Genomic DNA, 20,719 nt, shown 5'->3' on the forward strand with positions numbered 1-20,719 from the left:
GTTATCAAAAGTCCAAGTATAGTCCTCGACAATACTTCCATTTACACGTGACCTGGGATTTACACGTTTAAGCTTCCGCAGTGCCAGGACTATATCCAAGGAAACGACTTCCAGCCAACCCTTTACTAATTCAAGGCTTTTGCCACAATTTCCACGTATTAGTCATTTATACCTGTATTCCGCGCGCGAGACTCAAACCAAAGCTATTTTTACTATTACTACTACAAAATCAAAAAACTAAAAATCCATCATCACCATCGAGGCAAACAATGTAGTTTTTTGTATATGCTACACAAATTACTAAAATGTCTTTATGACAGTATCCATACAAAATAATCCGTTAGAGATAACTTTGTCAAGATACATGATTTATCCATTCATATAAATTTAACTGCTTAATAAACAGCTTTTACATGTGAAATGCAGCGTCTCTTGAATTCTGTAAGTGTAGTTGCACGCTTGATGTGTCAATGCATCGAATTGAAAACATTGAAGCATGTGATGTGTCTAGGCATCGAATTGAATTTTGTGAAGTATTATTCAAAAGATGTGGTGTTCTTACTTCATCCGCGTTTCTAGTGTTATATCTATGAAAATCACTTCCTCTTTCAATCCAATCACACAAATATCGAGGCAGCAAACCGTTAACTACTTTAAAAATGAACACCATAGTCAAAAACACAATTCTTTGCTTCACTGACAGCCATTGCAAAGCGTCCAGCATAAAAGTTGAGGAAGTGAATCTATTACATCTTAAAATCAAACGCATTACTTTATTCTGCAAACGCTGTAATCTCGATATTTGTGTTTCATTGGCCAAAAATAAAATGGAAGGGTAAAAGTCTAGATGAGGGGAGATGATTGATTTGTAAAACTGTATTTTACTACCAATAGTTAAATCGTTTTTCAAGCGACATAGGATTCCATACTTCTTGGCAATTTTCTTGATGACATTGTCAATATGAGAATTGAACTTGAGTTTGTCATCAATAATCACGCCAAGATATTTAATTTCCTGAACGCGATCAAGTGTCTCATCATCAATAACAACAGAGACATCATCATCTACACGATTCCGCGAAATTATCATGAATTTAGTTTTACTTATATTCAATTTCAATTGTTTATACTTCAACCATCTACTTAGAGAACGCAAATATTCATTCAAGCGTGAAACGGCTTCTTCTAAATCTTTAGCTGCAATAAATAAGACAGTATCGTCAGCAAAAAGATTAATATCACAAAACCGTAAAACTCGTCGCATGTCATTAATATACATAATAAATAAAAGGGGCCCTAATACACTTCCCTGAGGCACTCCAAGGTCATTGTCAACGGGACAAGATACAAATCATTAAAAACAGTCCTTTGTGTTCTGTCAGATAAATAGCTTTCAAACCATTTGTATGCAGAACCCGAAATTCCAAAGCGCTTGATTGTTCTCAACAATAAGAACCTAGAAATTGTCTCAAAAGCGCGTTTTAGATCCAAAAACACAGCAACAATCGTATCTTTATGCTCCAAATTTTCTTTCCATTTAGCTAACACTACTGATGGTGAATCACAGACCCCTGTTCTTCACTGCTCTCCCGATGTGTATTGAGGTCCCCAACAACCGTGCCAAATTTGCAGGATTTGCAGGATAATATTCACTTTTGTTTGAGAAAATATACGGGAATCAAATCGAACCTATTCATTTGCTTGCTTAAAATTCAAATATTGCTCAAATTTCATCAAATCCCGAAAATAGCTTGGAAATGCTACGTAGAGCAGCTTTTATCAAGATCGATTAAACATTGGAGAAAAAAAAAAGAAGTTTTTATTCTATTAATTTAGGCCTACACAGCAAAAAAATAATTTTGATATCACGTCAAAGTGGATGCATTACAATCATGTCGAAAATATGGTGTAATATTACTTGCTAAAAAGGACAAAATTATCATTAATACAATGCATGAACTGACATTACGCTGCTTTTACTGCATTTGTTTGTTTATGTGGTGATAAAAATTACATGAAATTTTCGACATGATTGTAGTGCATCCACTTTGATGTGATATCAAAATTATTTTTTTGCTGTGTATTGCTCCACGCATACCTACAGGCATATATATGAGGCTGTAGATACGTGTAGAACAGTTGGTCTAAAGTGAAAGATTAGTTACTTTGTGTACAATGATTAAATGGGATTGGACAAATTTGTTTTGTATTCAATCTAAGTCCGAGATTTTGTGAAATTTGAGCAATATTTGGACTATTGGTAAGCAAATGAATAGGATCGTTTCCCGTTCATTTGACCATTCAAAATTAGAAATCCTCTCGCGAATCGGGGTTATATCCAAATTCGTTCAAATTTTACGCAGTTGTTGGGGACCTTAATACGCATTGAAAGAACAGCGGAGAACATGGGATTGTAAAGTTTAAACACCCTATTGCCCAAAACAAACAATCATGCAAAATTTCGATTCAGGGTCCACAAATGGCCGGAAAAATGGAGGACATGTACTATTTTTTTTCGAATTTTCTAGACCTGAAATCTCTGACCAAAAATTGGAATGGTGATTGTTTCTACTACATTCACTACGTTGTCATAACTCAATTTTCCGCAATGAAAGATGATGAAGTTCTTAAAATCAAATTAAAAACAAAAGGTTTTTCATCGGATCTAAATTGTTTTTTCTTGACTATCTTTAAAACTAAACGACACATGTTCTTATATCGAATTGTAACGGCGCCGGTGGTGTAGTGGTAAGCTTGATTACCTCTCACCCCAGCAGGCCTGGGTTCAATCCCAGTCGGCGCTGCCGGGATGTTCTGAGGCATAACATCTCTGATCACGCCTTCCTTCGGATGGGAAGTAAAGCCGTTGGTCCCCGGTTCATTAGTTGATGGGTCGATAGGTAGGGTCCAGGTGTGGGAGCTGCCTTCCTGGCACGTCGGTAGCATTGGTGCTCAGCACGGAAAACAAGATCGACGGAAAAAAAAACAAACCCAAGGAAAAAAAATTATATCGAATTGTATTTTTATTTATTTTTGCGATAATTGGTTCACGAGCTACGACTTTTCAAAGTACGAGATGGCCGGGATAATTCAAAATTTTCAAAAACAAAATTAAGTGAAAAAATGTGATGTTATGCAATTTTTGTGTCAATGCAAATATGTCATACCTACAGCATTTTTGATAAACACTAATTTAAAAAAAAATAATCACAAGCTTTTTTTCTGTTGAAGTTTTTGTAACTGAAATTTCATGTTTTAAATGTGTTCATTTAAAAAAATGAAAGGGTTCGTTTAAAACAAGCGTCAATAGCATCATTTTGTGCGTACACGACCCAACTGTTTCGATTTTAAAATGTTAAATAAAATCTTTTTTAGTTTTTAATATATATTGATTGCGGTACTTACTCAAATGTATAATTTTATGTCTTCATTTTGGTTCAGTACAATAGTAAACACGTGATGACCACGCCGTGAGGCTAAGTCGATTTTTAAATCAAGAATTCTGCAGTTTGCTCGCTCACTTATTAATTTCTTCAGAACACTAGCCCCTTTCCTAACAAGGCTGGAAATGTAGTTTCTTTAAAAGTTTACCCCCAATTAGCACCTTCCCAATCCGGGATTTTTTTTTTTTCTTTATTACCGTGATTTTTTAACCATAGGCTAGTTCATCACGTCCAATCCGGGAATCTTTGTGGCAAGCTATGGCTTACCACAAGTTGAAAAGTTCTAATAATCACTTTTTGTCTATTCATGTCCACCAATAACATGAAATGTACACTAAAACTACGGCCTTTTTCTCGAAAGGCTCTTCCTTTACTTATTTTTCATCACAATAGTCTAAACTTTTTGCCACGTGATGGTTTAGCAAATGCCACTGAAAATTCCCGATGATGAATTATTTTTTGCTCATACGGAAACTTCCTGCAGCATAGCCAACACGAACTCATTTGTGTTAAATGTCCGAAAAACTATACACTGTACGCGACAACTGCTTCGACAAACTGACAGATTCACTCTGAGTAAAGAATAATTCAAATAATAATTAATACTTAATAATTAATAATTATTATTTGATTAGCATACTTCGATTCAGACTTTGAGGTACTCTTCAACTCCATTTTGGAAACAAACGGTGTAGTGTAGTAAAAACAAAACGACATAAGTAAGTACTGAAAACAGATCGAGGTCAGGATACCAAAGTAAGGGGGTGTAGTATAAAGGTGCGATGAGCAAATAAAATAAATAAATAAAATAAAATTAAAAAATAATGGTTGTGTTTTAATACCCAGAATGGAAAATACGAAACTATTAACGAAGCCATTTCCCCATTAATCGACTGGTAACCGCCATTACTAATAATAATAATAATAATAGTAGTAATAATAATAATATTTGAACTTCCCTAATAATAAGAATATTTGAACTTCCCTAATGAGATTGAATTCCCCTTCGCAATCAACACTATGTTTCATATAGATAGGATAGAGAACTAAATCAAATTTCAAAAATATCAATAATTTTAACGTGAACAAAGCAATCACAGTTAGAATGCTACAAAACAAATTCATCCTTCTAAAAAAAAAATGTGTTCCTAGCGAATCAATTTACTCTGTCAGATAAAAATCTAATGAAGTTTCAATGTGTTTTGATGTAATTTAAACTCGAATGACAAAATTGCAATCTAGAAGTGGTGTTAGAGATTTGAAAAAAAAATCTAAGCAGTTTGTGACTCTTTATCAAATCCATTGGAATGGTGAAAACAAAAATTGGAAGTCATCTTTAGTAGAAACATTTTTTTGTCCAAAACCGATTGAACAATAGAGGAGGGTGGGTGGAGTGTGGGTTGTACTTGATATGACAGAAATTTGCTTCAATCTATATAAACGTATACAGTATGCTTTAACATATGTAACTAGTGCCGTTGCCATTTTATAGAATATCTTATGCATGAAGAAGGGAAACAATCTTTTTTTTTCTAAAACCATGGATAGTTTACATATAAATCTCTCCACCTGCGTAACAACCGCGTACCATTTTCGAACAAATCCTTGATCACAGCTGATTTATACATCCCTTGGGAAGTTATAGCTCGTCTTGCTAAAGACATATTGACATAACCCTCCCGCAGCCTTCAAACAACTGTGGTTAGTGCAATCTGGTTCCCGGGCTATGTCTTTCTTTAGCCTCCCTCCCAACGCTCACTAACCTCAGTCTGAGTCTGTTTGCTAATGTTCTGTGACTAAACAGCATTAACTCGCACGACACGATGCACCGAGTCTATGTCCTTGCAACTGCAACTCATACCAAATGAAATTTTCTTCTCTTGATTTCTCGGTTTTCCGCTTCGTGCCAAAATGGAGCACCTAGTACTTTGGTGGAGAAATGCATGCAAATGTAAATAATCCAAGCATACACTCAGAGCTAAACTTTATCGTGACTGCTCTTTCCTCCAAGGGAATAGCGATGCTCATCCTTAGTCATATGGAACGTGTTCTCGGGACCATAGACGGGCGTGAGCCAAATCTAGCGTGATTCAACTAAACGTCCTATAAACTTTCATCGATTTCGAGCGACGGCGATATGGATATTCAATGATCGCTAGTGATTTAATCTGAAATCAAGACGGTAATTCGTTTTACAGCATCGTATTTCGAGGACGAGAATTTCTCATTGGTTTATAGGACATTTAGTCAAATCACGCTAGAAATAGTTGTCCGCTCTTGTAGTAGGTTTACTGTACACACATCGTGGGAAAATTGGTTGAATTCCGAAAATGGATCAGACAAAACCAACAGAGCCTTTCTGCGGTAAGATAGAAGTATTCTGAATTCCTTTTTGATTGGGTAGTATTGAATATTTTTGTCGATTAGAGAAACAATCGAGTTTTGTTTTGGTGAACAAAATTTTTTTTTTGTATTTTCAATTAGATCGATAATTCTTTTAAAAATCCCATTAACTTACATCTCAGGAGTGCTGCTATCGACTAAGTAAGATAGCGTTCCTCTTGAAAGATTATAAGATCTTTGCATGCCGTTGTTGTTCATTTGACCTTGCGCATTATAGCGGTTTAAAAATGCATTATAATGAGTAATATCTCACGGAAAGCATAGTTGTCATTTTATAGACCACCGTTTTACAAGGTATGCAAAATTTTCACTTTTTTTAAAACAACAAGTCGTATGTACAGTTTTTACGCTTCTGTCCAATTTGTTACATACGACCACAGAACAGAAAGGGAAGTGCAAACAAGTCGGTGAATCAAAAAGTGGTTCGTTTTTCTGCTCAACAAGCGATGTGTTGTGGTAGCGTTCCACACGGGGTTTCTATGTGCACTCACACTATCATAGCATACTGCTTATCTTAACTACAGGCAGAAGATGCCTTCTACCGCTAGGTGCGCTAGTGTCCGCAATGACAAGTGAAACCACTTTCTGATCCGAAGTTCCACTCCTGTGATACGACGATTGACACCCCCATAGAAGCTAGGTGTCGTATGAAACATTGAGCTATGTTTTAATCGGTTAGCACTTACGACAAATAGTTTTTCGATGAGTAGTGTATGGTGGAAGTGTAGGGTATTTACTGTGCCGTAAAGGCGGGTTATTCCACATGGGTGATAATTCCGCGTACTTGACAATCAGTTCGATTTTATGCAAATTCGTTCAAAAATCCAAATACGTGTAATTCTAAATGTCCTGTAGAATTACAAAGTGAGCGCATCTAAAGCCATCAAAATTCGAGGGACGTTTAATTTTACGTGCATGTAAATTTCAAGTCGTGTAAATTATTAAACCAATTTAATTTTACATGAATATGCATGCTCGTTTTATGTGCATGGAAATTCGTGTAAAATTGCAAAATAATTTTAACTGTGTATGGTAGTTATAAAATGTAATTTTTTTTTGCGTCTGTTACATACGATCTATTCAAAAAGCACTCCAGTTTTATGTGTTGCTGTCACGAAATTTTGACAAAGATGACGTCGAATACTGCATTTCGGTCTACTGCGGTATTAACGGTGCAATGTCCTTCCAAATATATGGGACATTTCAGTCATTGAAGGGGGCATGATGGCACCTTATTCTACAAAGCAGTTTCACAAGTATCGTTTGTTCCGTGAAATCATTGCACCATTGAAATGGGATCCAGCATCCATGGTATTTGTACAATTGAATTGGAGCTAAAGAAGATGAATTATGACCATTGCATAAATTTCATCATTGATGCATGTTAAAAAGTACAGCAATATAGTTACCAAAGGAGATGCAAAACAAAAATCAACATTAAACATTATACCACTTCGTTGTACTGTAGGTAGTACATACCTCCAATAGCTTCTTCCATCTTCATTCAATACGCTACACCAAGCAGTAAGAGATTGCTTCCAAATAAAAACATACATTCCATTCATAGTGAACATCTATTCAACCGGACGAAATACACTGATGATGATGATGATGATGATGATGATGATGATGATGTTGATGATGATCGAAATTCTTCTTCGTAGATGTATCTTTCTCAATTTCTCCCCGACTCGTCCCAGTCGGCTTCTTCGACGTTTTGGTCAAATAAAAGCCTTTTTTACCCAGAACACTTCTCCGACTGAATGCCGCAGTGCAAGTTATTGTTAACCGAATCTGACTGGTGGCAGCACGGAAAAGATTGGTGAGGTCGATACATACGTCTGGCAGGCAGACAACATAAAAAATGGAGTTCAACTAAATCTGGAAAACTTTCGTTGGCTTTCTTTGTTCGGCTGATAGGATTTACCACCCCCACCAATAAACGGCTATAAATTGCTTGGAAAACATGGCTTCAATTCGTCGTGCAAGCAAAATGTTCACACAAACATCCACATTGTCAGAAAAGTTTCCGAGAAGGCCCGTCGGAATTAATTTCACTCGATTGGCTAGCTTGTGGGAACGTGTCGGTTTCGATGGCCTTCGACCGTGGTCAAACAACCGAAGTTTATTTCTGAAGGCAGACACATTTTTAAAGGTTTCACTTCATTTAAAATCAACTGGGCCATATGGTGTGCTGCAAGTGTTGTGTTTGAGTACGACATAAATCACTGGTGGTACCATATGGGGCAATTAATCACGGCTGTATAATTTAATAAATCGCCACCGAATCTGAACCACACCTCTGAGGGCAATGAGTAAATGGACGGGTAATATTTTGAATACGTACTATTCGTTCCCACAATTGAAGAGGTACAAGGCATCAACGTCATCTGGAATTTGATAAAGAAAATAATTGCAGCGATTATTATTGAATTAATTTATTCGTCAACGCTCAATTGCGTCCGCTTTACGGGGCCATAATTCGATGAATATTAACAATATTTCTTATCACTGGAGTTAGTACATTAAGGGAATTGCAGGGATTTGTATTTTAAAGTTTTTTATATTCACCTCAGAAAACCTTTTCTTTAAAAAATCAGTATCATTGAAACACCCACAAAACGAAAAAAAAACTCACCCCTTAACATCAAAATGTGGTATCCCCCGTCTAGATCAATTTTTATTTTTTTGTAAATCACGTTCAAAAAATAATGTTTAAGCACATTTCAGCTCAAAACACATATGCAAAAATGATCACTGATAGGACATTTTGAAACTAGTCTCAAATGCAAGAGAAGCACTTAAGACTTCGTTTGGTTAGGCTTAAAGCGAAACTGATTATTTCTATATTATTTCTGCATTCATCATTATGGATTTTAGCCCAGCATGAATGAGAAATACTTAAAATGCAGCTTGAAACATGTTTATAGAACCGATTTAAAAAAGAAAGTTTAGAAAGGTTGTGTAGGTCTGCTTTAGTGGAAAGATACGCGATCTATCGCACCCTTCGTGTGTCGTTAGGTCCCCAAAGCAAAGCAACGCAAGTGGGATGCGAAGTCTGAGCGGTGTATACCTATTAATGGACTAAAGTGAGAACTCGATAGCATTCAGAATATGGTAGCCCGGGTATTATGTAAAGAACATCGGCACTATTTTTTTATTTTTTTTTTTTTCAATATTCGCAGCGGTAAAATAATCTTTTCATCGCCGTCAGTAGGCAGGAAACGCTGTTAAACTGGATTTTATGAAAAAGTGCATAATGCACCATTTACGGATGGAAAAGTTTAAAGCAATTATGTTGATGCTGCGGACAAATAATGTGGTCTGATACGTGCCGGCTGGGTTATACGCACCACCACACTTGAAAGATATACTTTGAGTGATTGTTCTACCCTTTAGTTGAAGCTGTAACTGTGCAGGATGATGCTTCCTAGAAAAAACAACCAACTCAGTTTTCTCCGGAGAGAATTCGATACCCAGCTTCATAGCCCAAGTAGACAAATTTTCTAAGGTATCTTGCAATGGTCCTTGCAGGTCCGGTGCACTTGACCCTATAACGGACACAACCCCGTCATCTGCAAGCTGCCTTAGCGAACAATTTTCATCAAGACAACCATCAATGTCTTTTACATAAAAATTATAAAGAAGGAGGCTTAAACATGTAACTAATTCGTGAAGTTGTCGCGTTTCCATGAGAAAAGCTCATATATTTCTCAGACAACAAGTTGCTCAAATAGTTGTTCATAATTGGTGCAAGCCCACTATCGTGGAGTTTATCCGAAAGGACATCGATACAAACAGAATCAAAAGCCCCCTTAATGTCCAAGAAAACTGAACCCATTTGCTGTTTTTGCGCATAGGCCAGTTGAATTTCAGTTGAAAGCAACGCAAGACAGTCGCTCGTTCCTTTGCCTTTCCGAAATCCAAATTGCGTATCTGAAAGTAAACCATTCGACTCGACCCATTTGTCTAGACGTAAAAGAATCATTTTCTCCAACAATTTCCGTATACAGGACAGCATCGCGATGGGACGGTACGAGTTATAATCCGACGCGGGTTTACCGGGTTTTCGAATGGCGATAACTCTTACTTGTCATGTCATCCGGAACAATGTTGTGCTCCAGAAATTGATTGAATAAGTTCAACAAGCGTCTCTTCGCGACATCTGGGAGATTTTTAAGCAAGTTGAACTTGATTCTATTCATTCCTGGAGCTGAATTGTTACATGAAAGGAGAGCAAGTGAGAATTCCACCATCGAAAACGGGGAATCTATTTCGTTATTACCCGACGGACGATCACGAACGTTGGTTTGAACCGACACCGAATCCGGGCAAACTTTCCGCGCGAAGCTGAAAATCCATCTGTCCGAGTACTCCTTGTCTTTGTTAATCGGTGTAGACGCGTTTCCCATTCTCCTGCCGACATTCCAGAGTGTTCTCATGGAAGTCTCTCGCGACAAACCATTGACGAACCGACGCCAGTAACCGCGTTTTTTTGCTTTAATTAAGTCCTTAAAAGTTTTCTCGAGGTCGGTGTACCGCTCGAAATCCCCGACCTTGCCGTGTTTGCGGAAGCGTTTAAACGCGGCGGACTTCTCGCTGTTCGCGTCGGTGCAATCCTTATCCCACCACGGGGTGGGAGGTCGCTTGCGGACGGAAACACCCGGAACACGTTTCGTCTGTGCTTGCAGCGCAGAATCGATGATGACACGCGCGAGAAAGGAGTACTCGTCCAGCGGAGGAAGTACGTCAACCGATTGACTGGCATCAAGAACCGCGGTCGCGAATTTTCGCCAGTCAATGTTTTTCGTAAGATCATACGCGATGTCGACCGAGCGAGTAGAAGATGAACCATTGGTAATAGAAATTTTGATTGGCAAATGGTCACTACCGTAGGGATCTTGAATTACTTTCCACGAGCAATCCAACGATAGTGAACTCGAGCAAAGTGAGAGGTCTAATCTGCTTATTTTTGCTGGAGGTTTGGCTACTCGTGTTGCTTCCCCGGTGTTTAGAATTGTCATTTTGAAGAAGTCGGACATGTCGTATATCAAGGTTGAGCGGTTGTCGTCGTACAGTTCCCCCCAGCCTGTACCGTGAGAGTTAAAATCTCCCAAGATCAACCGCGGCTCTGGCATAGCCGTGCAGATATCCGAGAAACTTTGACGAGAAATCGCAGTTCGCGGTGGAAGATATACTGAGGCAATACTGAGGCATTTACCTCGAATATTAACCTGACATGCAACAACTTCAATGCCTGTCACCGAAGGCAGATCGATTCTGTAGAAGGAATGGAGCTTGTTGATCCCCAGAAGCACCCCTCCATACGAATCTGCCCGATCAAGGCGAATAATGTTGAAATCGTGGAAAGCAAGATCGTTGTCTGAAGAGAGCCATGTTTCACAAAGGGCAAATGCATCAGAAAGTGAGTTGTTAACTAAAAATTTAAATGTGTCAAGTTTTGGCATAAGACTTCTACAGTTCCACTGAAGAACAGAGATCATATCCCCGACCTCATTCGGAGAATTATCCATCGAAAGATATGATCGATGCAAGGAAGGACCACCTAGAAGCTAGTTGCTTCAAAAGAGTTTTCACCATTGGCAGCACTAAATTAATAATGCTCCTCGTTGAGTCAGAGACATTGAATATACTGAAGAAGCTATCCACAATACCAGAAAACGTGAACATGGGGGCATGTTCTTGCTGATTATTCAGCTGAGGACATCTGGGGTTTTAGATGATCCTGGAAGTGACGGAAAGTTCTTGTCATAATTACAAGGTTGAAAACCCGGTGGAATGGGCTTCGGTGCATTTCCGTTACCTCTTGATTTTTCCAAGGTGGAAGGGTGGTCCGTACGAGTGGCCTTACGAGGCTTTTCGGTGGTGTGTTGTTTTGCTCGTTTTCTCGTATTGCCTTTAAAGACAAACGGACTACCCTCACCGACCTCTGAGTCAGAGTCTAGATCATCAACTGGCAAAATGGAGAAAGTGTTACTGATTTTTGGTGTGGTCTGAGAAGATGAAGCGGTATTCTTCAAGAGTTCTGCTAGTGTTCTCTTGGAGCGAGCTTGCAGAGACCGCTTAAGTTTTTCTCCCTGCTGTTTATACCTCGGGCAGTCAGTCAGGGTATGTAGGCTTTCCTTGTAGTACACGCATTTTGGAGGAGCACCGCAAGGGCCCTCTTGATGTTGCTCGCCACACTGATCGCAGCGTGGTTTGTTCGAGCAGTAGTCCGATGTATGACCAAGTTGTTTACATTTCGAGCAGTTCATTACCCGAGGTACAAACAGACGTACAGGCAGCCGAACCTTGCCAATAGCGACGTAGTGAGGTAACGCTGAACCCGAAAAGGTCACACGAAGCGAGTTTGACAAGGAATAAGTTTTTTTGGAGCCTACTACGGATACTGACTGCATTTGAAGGCAGTCCAATATCTTCACCTTCGGCAGAGCACGTTTTTTAAAGATTCCGAAGGAATCGGGACCCAAGAAATCATCACTAGTCAAACTCGCTTCGGTGACCACTCCTTCAATTTCTACCTCACTACTGGGTATGTAGACTCGGTATTCCAATGAAAAAAGCTCGCACGCAACAATTTGGTTAGCCTGCTTCATATTTATCAAAAATTATGCGTAAATCCAAATAATTTTTGTAATTATAATTTATATGACAACAAATTAACAACAAACAATCAACAAAAAACATGCAATTTTGTTATATTTTGAAAATAAATACAAATTTTTAAACAATATGTACTTTTTTAAGCAAGTTACGAGTTTACATTCTTCACCTAATTTTAGGGCATTACTTCAGCATTCTTCAAAAAAAAGTTATAAAAATGAACGGTGAACTGTTTCGGAAAAATCAACGTTTGTGTTTTTTTACTATGAATTTATAGGGTTTTTTTCTTTCAATGCATTTTTTTTTCTCAAAGAACATTAAATTACCTACAACTTTTTCTCAGATGTTACATTGATCAGATCAATCAATTCCATGTTATGACTAAAAAACAAAATCCAATTTTTTGAATACGCCTTTTTCAGGCTACTCTGGTGAAAAAAAATATATAATAATCATATTAAATGAAAAATGCATCCATTGGTAGCAGCAAACATATGAGTAATGTTTCATTCAAATCGGAAACACTCATGTCCAACCAGTTTGCGTTTTGGGGTGGAAATTCTCCACAATCAAAGAAGGAGTAATCAAACCAACCACCGTCATCATTATTTTGATTTGCAATCATATACTGACTTTGCAGAAGACAAATACTAATAATAATAAAACAAGATCATACTGCCATTTTTGAAACCATTCAAATAAAAATCCAAGCGCCAAAATTAATGTTCATTAAATGTTATAACTTAAATAAACGGTTTACCATACAAAACAAAATGCAAAATGCATTTATAAAAAAGTAATTAAAAAAATTTTCTATCAGACATACCAAAACTAATCCCAGCAGATGAAGTCTATTAGCCATGCTAACAAAACCAGCTTGATAAGACCAGTCATGTGGTTGTTAGTTCAATATCTCAATTACATAGGCTACCAAGGAACGAAATGTCTACGTGCTGGATTCGAAATTCAAACAATAGGTACGCACCTCATACTAGGAAACATGTTCAATTCGGAGAACAAGTTGCATATACAAACAGTACCTACATATAAATCACAAGTCTCTTTTCGTATTCGTATTCCCCAGAAACATCCTGTCCAGTAGAATGCCATAGTAAAAACGAGAACGTCATAAAAAGTATAAGGACATACCACCGACAGGGAATGGAATTTCCATGTCTGGTCTATATTTCCTGCCTTTCTTTTCTGCCTCGGAATGAAGTCCCGGCAGTACCAGCAGTGGTCACAGAACGTTGGATGCAAACGGAACAAAGTTAGTTTTGCGTAATGTTCCTGGAAGGTTATGCGGTTTTCTACAAGCATTTGTGAAAACTGAGCCGATACACTGAAAATGAATCTTACTCAGAGAGTGAGTCATTCGTATGGAGAATATTCTTAAAGCGTAGGTCACTCAGCGCTGATAAAATGTGTATGATTATTTTGCTTAACGACGTGTTCAGGGTACCTTCCAAACCATTTGTGGAATATTTCTATAATGTTGGGTTATCGTTCGGGTATGGTATTTTTAATCAGTGCAACGCTTGTAGAAATTTTTCCAAACGAATGAATAAAAGTGACTCACTCTCGGAGTAAGATTAGTTTTCAGTGTAGGTACAGCTTGATCCATTTAGAGATTTCTGATTACTTGGGCACAAATTGCACGAAACCATTATCGGATGGATGAGATGCCACATAGCATCATTAATTTCTCTTCTCAAATTTCAGTGATGAGATACAGTCGTTTGTCATTATTATTTTGCTCTGTTATGTTACTCAAGTATCATTAATGAATTCCTCCGCTGGTCACTCAACTAAAAAATTCTAGTCAATCCCCACTTCAAAAATATGGTCAACAAATAAGAGCTAAAATGTTCACCCTAATTTTAATTTACAAATTAGCTCATTAAAGAACAAATAGATTTTACTTAGTTGTTTTAAAATACATGATACGTCATGGTAGATTTAAAAGTTTTTGCTGTGTTGTCTTCACTGTGTTCAGTGAAAAGTATCCGCAATGACGGATAATACAGCAAACAATTCTATATAGCAATAACAAAATAATTTTCTTCAGAAGCAAAGGACCAAAGCTAAGCTCAAAGCAGTGTCAGTGAGATAACCTTGATAGGCAAAGAGCATGAAAAGAAAAATAACTCCGCTTCACTATTCATGCAATGAATTCAGAAACGACGCCGTTCTTCAACACACCATGCTCGTTTGGATGGCTGGACCCATTAAATAGAAGCTTCTGATGATTATGTAAGCCGTGCGTTGGCTGCTACTGTTGCTTTTGTTGCATGTGCTTCTTATAATTGAATGGAAGAGTTACGGTTTAATTAAACCTGATGATGTTAAGCTGTCTCTTCAGAAGCGTTAATTTCGGACGATAAGCATTTAACGGTGTCCTCCAGAAGCATACATGCCTCTACATTGTGCGAGTGGCGTCGACGTTAAGCAGCAGCGATGTTCCTCAAGTCATCCAAATACGAATCACACTTCCGGATTCCATGCTCTGAATGAAGCGGAACGATAAGCGGGGTGTAAATACGAAGGCAAACAACCATATCCAAAAGTACCGTACCACCCTCCTTGCAGCATTAAAGTCATGTGGAGAGAGAGATTATAAAAGTGAGTGAAAAATTGGATTCTAGCAGAGTCGTCATGATCAGTGTGACAGGGTTGGCATCTTCTAATGTAGCACGCTATAGAGTTTTTAAATTGTTAGTTTCATTTGGCTGGCGACCAACTCACACCTTTTTATGGAAGAATTGGGTCATACAGCAAGAACACCTACACCAATGATGAATAGTACTGTCTGGAGTTTAACAAAGACACAGTAGTCGTGTTACAAAAGTTGGCGCGAGTAACGGAGGGTTAAAAGATCTAGTTTGCACTTCAATGATCCCTACACAATTTACGTAGCATATGTGAGGCCTCTTCTTGAATATTGTAGCACTCTTTTGGGCTCCATAGCAGGATACACATGTAAACCGCATTGAATCAGTTCAAAAGCAGTTCCTGTTGTTTGCTCTAAGAAAGTTGGATTGGACGAGTTTTTCACTTCCATCTTATGAATCACGTTCGTTGTATGCTAATTAATTTAGATGAGCTCAAAAATCGAATAGAGTTCACAATGATTGCTTTTATAAACGATGTGATTTCGCAGAGTTAACGGCCCAGAGATTTTGGAAAATATTAATTTATATGCTCCCACGCGCTCACTACGGAATAGAAATTTGTTTAGCATCAACGATCAAAGAACAGACTATGCAAAAAAATAGCCCAATGGTATGATGTCTTGCTATAATACATACTGTGAATCTATTGACATAACAATGAATAAAAGTACGCATAAAAAACTTTCTTCACGAGGTTAGCTAGACATCAATAATAAAATATAAATGTTATGCAAGTACTTTAACTAAAATTGTAACAATAAGCGTTTAAGTAAATTTTTTAAAAGGGTCTACACTAATTGACGACAAATAAATAAAAAAAATAAATAAATAACAAAGCAACGAAAAAACGCTTATGCCTTCATTAAATTCTTCATTTACGCAACGTTCGTTGTTTCTATTTGGTCCTTACAAACTTACGGGAACAAAATTCATAAAACTTTCACATTTTGTTTTTTTTTTGGGTACCGTGCCCTCCTTCACAAAGTAAACTACGACTGACGCGATGATTTTACTAGCGTACAAATATTGCAGATATTTTAAGCTATCTTGACCAAGCTATATTGTGTTTTAAAACGACTGTTTTCTCCTTCATATTTCACTGGACAGCCCCGACTATGCGTCAAACTTCCATATCAAAACCACTAAGCCACATAATTAAACACGACCCGCCGTGACTACCGTCAGTCTTCATCCACCACCCTCATGATCGTGTTAAGGACACACCTAACAACACATCAAAAACTAATCGGTCAAGTGCCAAGCTTGCATGTTCGATCGTGACATTTATTTTATTAACGAATCATGCTTCAGCATGAAAAAAAAATCATGATGCATTATTCGTAGGCAAATAACCGTAAAAACCGAGGAACATGCCTCACGCGATCGAGGTCATATATCGGACAAAAGGGAAACGATGAAAATAAATCTCAATCACTCCCTGGAAGGGAAGCATCCACTCCCGTAAACAATGCATCCGACCCCATCCCGATCAGAAGGGCATAACAAAATTATAACACAATTATACCAATGGTTGATACTTATATCAACGCGTTATATTTTGATATATTAGTGAAATGTGGTCTGTGCGAAGTTTCTCATCATATCAGAATTATAACAAAGTCAGTTATAATTACTATCAATGCATAAAATATGTATTAATGATTCCAAAATAAAAGTTTATCCACTATATTCTGTTTCTAAGTGACGATCATAAGAGGCATCTGCGTATATATAGTAAGAAATGGTAAGATTTTCGAATGAATGTCAAAGATTGTTTAAATCATAAACGGCTTATATCGCGAATTTCTTCAGTAATAACCGGCGTCTCGTATTCAACTATCTCTTTGGGGTATTTAAAAAAAAATATCTGATCTACTGCTCTATGGGAAAAGTAACAAAAAAGTCCGTTTTAATTGATTCACAGTTTTCCACAGGGCATAGAGGTTCAGGTTGTGGAGCTGCTTCATATCTTAAAATAAAATAGGTTGTTAGTGTGCTGTCATTATTAAACGAGAGGACAAAATACTTATACTTACAATTCACACAAAAATAAACCATTTCGGAGCTGGGAAAGCATTAGTAAAAGTGGAAAGGTTTCGGGAAAAATTTTGCCAATGGTGAAAACATTCAACATTTTCATAAAGTATTCCAAACCTCCTTGGGTAAGCTTGTGCCTTATGTAAAAATTTAGTGCGAAAAAAACATGTGATGAATTTTTGAAGATTGATCGTAACTCGAAGGCTCCTGAAAAAAGATAGGATGTTCTCAGTCTTGTCTACCTTGAATAAATAAGATAATAAATACCTATCCAGAACATCGTTCATCGTATCCTTCGAAGAATTCTGCATGGTTTAAAATCTTCCGATTTTTCTGATTCGTGAAAGGAAAACTCTACCGGCCGCGATCCAAAATAGATTGGCTGCCAATTGCTTCTGAACCAGATGATGAATGAAATTCCATCACCATAAGAATCTCATGATTTGGTGGAAGATCCTCTAACAGTCCATGTGAAAGACCACGAACGACGGCAACCAAGCATCGGGCTCAACTGCAACATAATACAATTAAACGCGTTCCGCTTGAGCCGGAAAAAGTGAAATATGTGCGAGGTAACCTTAATTTTTCATTCATTCATTCAGAATTACTAAAACAACCAGTTTTTATCTCAGATCGGTTGCTGGAACTCCGTATTTATCGGGGACACAAACCAGTAGTGTAAATTTCTGTTCAATATGATGCACATAAATTGAGCGTCACATATCATATACGTTAACATTATATATCATGTAAAGTTCTGACACATTTCATGAAATGTAGCAAATATTGTATACAAAAGCTCATCTTTGTAAAAAACATTGTTTGCAAGTTGCTCGGTTGCGTGAAATGAAATACAAGTCTACATGAATGAATGTTTACATCACAATTAAAATTCAGATTTGTTATCTGTGCAGCCAATGTTTATAACACGTTCCATAACATTTTTTTTAAATTAATAACTCCAGTCGTTATAATTTTGTTATGCCTGATCGGGATTCCAGCGCTACCGGCATCCCGCCCACGCATGCCAACACCAGTACCAGAAATTTTCCTCTACCTGACAGGGGAGCCAGCACGGGTGAGCGAGCACACCAGGCACACCAAACCGACCATCAAACGCGCTTCCCTCAAAAGCAAGACACGTCCCCTCGGAAATGCAATCAAAAAATGTATAAGAGTGCATTCCCGAAGCTTCCACGCATATTATTCTCTAGTCAGCCACACAATAAATATCACTTTTCTTTTTAAAATCACTCTGTGCACAAAAGCAATCCACATCATAAAAACCTAACAATAGATCAGCGCGGTCGAGTCGCACCAGCAACAAAGGGAAGGCATCGAGAAACTCCACGCCAGCACAGAGACAGCCCGAGCTGAACAAAATAAAAAAATGAAATGAAAGAACGCAGCGGAGCAAAAACACGACCGTTCTCGAACGATTCTCAAAGCGAACTTCTATTCTACAGCCACAGACAGTATATTTATAAGTAATTTAAAGCACACACTTTTTTGAACCGTAAGGTTAAGGCAAAAAAGTGTGTGTTTGACTTGTACTGTCGCATTAATGGCCCTTCGTTCAATTTCAATTTTTTTTTTTTAATTTTTTTTCCTTGATTTGTTTTTTGTGCTGAGCACTAATGCTACCGACGCCAGGGAGGCAGCTCCCACACCTGGTCCTTTCCTATCGACACATCAACTCATGAACCGGGGACCAACGGTTTTGACGTTTATGCAACTCCGACTGTTCGAACCCTTTTTCTTTCGTTAACTAACAGCTATAAAAGGAACCGCCGCAGCAAAAATAAACATCTTTGGTTGACCTACGATCCAATAGACAGAGCCTTTGTCGTCAGCGCCTAGTGGTTAAGACGACAAAAATTGGACAGTGAGAATTTGATTGAGTACTCAGTGAATCTGATGTAAAATCAAGTAAAGTTTATTTTATAACTAATCAATGAATTAATGAAAATTAATTAAACGGTGAATTAGTAAAAACTAAAGTTAGTGATGCTTAGAACCTGATTAGTGCGTGATACTCACCTGTAAAGAACTTATCTGTGGTGTACCTGTGGGTTAAACCAGAGAAAATTCTCCGAAATATCTATCTCCATCTGCTGTGGTTATCGACACCATGTTTTCTCTTAGTCCTGGATCTGGAAATCTTTAAAAATCACTTGAGTCCCACAATCTTAAGGATTTTTCGTAGACCGTAATCTTCAAAACTGTCTTTTTTCAAGATTTTTATTTTTTTTTTATTCCTTTGATTTCAATATTGTCAAAGTTCAAAATTTATAACACAATATATTAACCACAATCTTTTCCTAAATTAGACCAGAAGTGACTGGTATTGAGCAATCTAGTGGCAAAGTTTTTGTTTATTTCTTAGGCTTTTAAAAAAATTATCAAAATTTAGGGACTGAAAAAATGTATTGCGACATTTTGTTTTGTATGGTAAATTGAACTGACATTTATTTTGTATTTAAAATAAGATTGGACATTCTTCCCCATTTATGCTCCTCTTGATATGGCTGCATAATTAATCTCTAGATGAGGATTGTAAAAGCAATAAAAACTCTGACTACATGTTTAGTATTACTTCTGCGTGAAGTCAACGATTTACATCTATATGCAATTTTCACACTGCCGTACTCTAACGGAACTATCAACTCTAGACTTTCATCTCCTCCATCTATCGTATAAAATTACCACTTTAGTCTGTTATTTGAAATTAGCATCTTCAACTAAATAAAAACTCATTTGAAAATACGTTGGATCATTTTACCCCACGGGTGGGTCTTGGGCTGACAATTTCTAGTATAATCAACTCGCAACTTGCGGTTGTTGCAGGAGCATATAATAATATTGCCTTTGCTTTATTTTCCTTGGAAACTTGTACGACTGCACGGTATTCTAATTAATTTACAAAACTTTTCATCATTTTAAAAGCGAAGGCAAATGTAGTAATCAGAAACTCTTAAAGTGAGTTGTTCGCGTAAAGCTCCTGAAATGGTCCCAGTGGTCCGGTTAATTTCCCAACTAGGCACTTTCGAAACTGTCTGCAATGAAAAACTTTGCTAAATTAATATAGTATATAGTCTAGGAACAATCGCTTCTACATGCTCCATCAACCAAGAAGAGAGAATGTCAGCTGAACTTTGTTACACATGGACCTGTTAGTTTGGGAGTATTTTTTTGTTTGCGTTAATCTAGAATCATAGACCACATCACCCTTGGCTATGATCAAATGATAAACGAGCGCACCCGAGTAGTGTTACGTTATTGAATTTAATGTACTTTAATTTAATCCAGGCTTACCACGTTCACAGCTCAATGAGGATAACAAATTTTACGGGCACCGATAATTGATTGAATTTTGATACAACTAATAGATGTACACCGCAGTAGACTAATGAGCTAGTAGGAATAATCTATCTGGGCGAGGGGATGCTGCGGTTTGTCGTCGATTTTCACGGATGCTTAGAACCGCGAATTGGTTGACATGTCGGATGATCATATTATGGAACTGGAACGATTTCCATG

General features: G+C 37.5%; 1 protein-coding gene across 3 annotated transcripts in view; it reads left to right on the forward strand.

Annotated features, from left to right (window-relative positions):
• Positions 1-20,719, forward strand: part of LOC135707757 (pleckstrin homology domain-containing family G member 5) — a 376,532-nt gene that overhangs the window by 283,479 nt on the left and 72,334 nt on the right. The gene's annotated exons all lie outside the window — the stretch shown is intronic.

The sequence above is a fragment of the Ochlerotatus camptorhynchus genome, unplaced genomic scaffold (genome assembly GCF_037179485.1).
Source record: "Ochlerotatus camptorhynchus isolate MF236.1 unplaced genomic scaffold, CSIRO-AGI_Acam_v1.1 ptg000317l, whole genome shotgun sequence".
Taxonomy (NCBI): domain Eukaryota; kingdom Metazoa; phylum Arthropoda; class Insecta; order Diptera; family Culicidae; genus Ochlerotatus; species Ochlerotatus camptorhynchus.